Source organism: Triticum dicoccoides, chromosome 3A (assembly GCF_002162155.2).
Source record: "Triticum dicoccoides isolate Atlit2015 ecotype Zavitan chromosome 3A, WEW_v2.0, whole genome shotgun sequence".
NCBI classification, from domain to species: domain Eukaryota; kingdom Viridiplantae; phylum Streptophyta; class Magnoliopsida; order Poales; family Poaceae; genus Triticum; species Triticum dicoccoides.
The window spans coordinates 400,205,578-400,208,170 of record NC_041384.1 but is presented as its reverse complement, the minus strand read 5'-3'; positions in this window follow the sequence as shown (position 1 = coordinate 400,208,170).

Below are 2,593 nucleotides of genomic sequence, written 5' to 3'. Positions count from 1 at the left end.
AACAGAACAATGGAAAGGAAAATATGTTTAAACACATATTTCGAGGGTATATCCTTCCCAAGGATAAGCAGAGCAAGATATCCATGACAGGATATAAAGTAGAAAACCATTTAGGTAAGGGGGGAGGAATCTCATGATATTACTCATACAACGGTGTTAGGATAATTGATAATTAAAATATAGCATCGTGCTTCAAACGTGCCTGTTGAAAATCGGAGTACCATTGACATGCTTCGAGATAGCAGTGACATGGTCTTCAGGTGAAGATCAGACTTTGGAAACACGAAGGATCCATCAAGAATAACTTGTAGAATAAGTCTTACAATTTCCTCATGGATGAATGGATAACCTTGCTGAAAAGGAATCTATAATGATAGGTCCTCCAGCCGGGGGGGGGGTGCTAGGCATGACATCATGTTACCGGGTCATCAAAGGATCAACATCATAACTCTTGGAAAGTTGTCCCAACCATCATATCTGACCGAGATTCAGATCCGATTGGTGTCAGGATACCTGAGACTCAGGATGTCCGAGAAGAAAAGGCGCAACACAAATCGTTGAAATGGCATTGCAAGCTTCTCGGGAAATGAACTATGGGAGCGGGTTTTCTGAAGCAATAGTTCACCATTAAACCAAGGAGAGGACAAGGAGGTGTCTGGTGAACTCAACGACAATTCACCGAGATTCCCAAAAAATGGATTTCCACCATTAAGTGAACAAGGAGATAACATTTGTCAGATCAAATGATATAAGGAAGTATGCTCGAGGAAAACATACACAATTAAACATTGGTTGAAGGGTGCGCCCGAAATATGGGTTGGGTTGCACGACCAATGTCAGAATGGTGATTCAATAATCAATAGCCTAAGAATAAACTTTCGACCATTAACTTCAAAAATAGGGTGCTAGAAGGAAAGAATCCAAACAACACCGTTCACTTGTTAGAATTAACACGGGGACCAAGAAAGAATGGTGATGGTGAGAAGTATTTCCATGTCAAGAATTCTCAAGAGGTGGAACAAATCTCAGAACATTCTTGACATAAAGGATGGTAATACTCCAAGGTAAAGAAGAACAATTGCAGGATAGCAAGGAACTCAAGGTATAACACCAAACATGAACAAGCTTGTGTTGGTGGGAAGGCAATAAAGTGGTCGATGATAATACAATTCATCGAGGGCAAGGATGGTATTTCTCATCATGAATTCAATTGATATCCTGGATGAACTCAGAATGTTGATGATCACGACACCGTTGTCGCGAGAGTTCATGAAGATGTAATCGATCGGCGACGACATCAAGTCAAAGTAACGATGAAGTGAAAGGTTATTGGAACCAAGGGTACAAGACAAACTCGAAATCAAGCTTGATGTTCAAAGCGAAATGATATGACAAGGAAGATCGACGTAAGTCTAGCTCATCATCGAAAGTTGTGCTCCGGAAGAAGGACCGGGTAGCACAGTTAAAATTAGCTCGATAATGATATAGCCGATCAGGCTAGGAACGACTTGAAGGATTAATAAATTTGTAAGCAGTGATGGGTTCAAATACTTGTTGAATCGCAATGCGAACTCGATTCAGTTATCGGTGTCTTTGAGTTTTTAATAACTCAGAGCCCGTGAAAAATTTGAATCAGTGAGAAGGTATTACTTGATGAACTCATAAAAATTTAGGCAGTTCCATAATAATCTCGAGATACCATGGGGTAATACTCGATGACAGATCGAAGTAGAGGTTGGACTGGGGCATTGCTCTGCAGAAGACAAGTGCTTAAACTTGCACGAGAAATGGTATTTAAAGGAGAACATGGTCGGAACCAAGATTGCAAAAAGGCCAGACCCTAGATATAAGATGATCTTATATCAATGGAATAATTAATTTTAAAAGAAGCTTCGATGAGAAGATGTGTATCGTGTCCATGGGCATGAACACAAAGTTCAAGGTCGACTCCCACTTCTCCAATGCACAACCTTTCATTCACTTCTCGCGCTCAATGAAGTTGTAGTTTTGAAATTCTATCTGGCAAAATACCAGAAGAGTACGACTCGTGAAAACTTTCGAGTTCACACCTATTAAGGAAGGCATAGGTTCAACCCATCGGGGCATCTTAGAATCATATACCAGAATCTTTAGAAGTAATTAACTCAAGCTCAAAGACAGAGCATGGTTAAGAGAGTAGAGGATACAATTTACCAAAGGCATTATGTATCAGAGGAAAGGCTCACAAGGTTATTGAATATGAAGGGCGTTGTCAGATAAAATCCAACAAAGGATCTGGTGGTCCACAAGGGATCTGACGTGAGCATCGGTACTCAACTAGAGGAAGAAGATTGCAAGGAGATCAGATTATAGAAACAACTGACTAACTCAATTGTCAAATGCAAAGGAATTATGATTTCCAAATCAAGGGGTCAGAAGCAATGCTCTGATTAGGGATGGATAAGTTGAATAGCCTTATGGTACAATCAACGACAATTGGATTGGTCGAGAACCAATTCCAGTTAAAAGAATGGCAGCTCAGCCGGAAAAGTAACTTATAAGGATCAAAGATGATTGCGTGTATTCGCAAACATATTGAGTCAACAGACTCAAA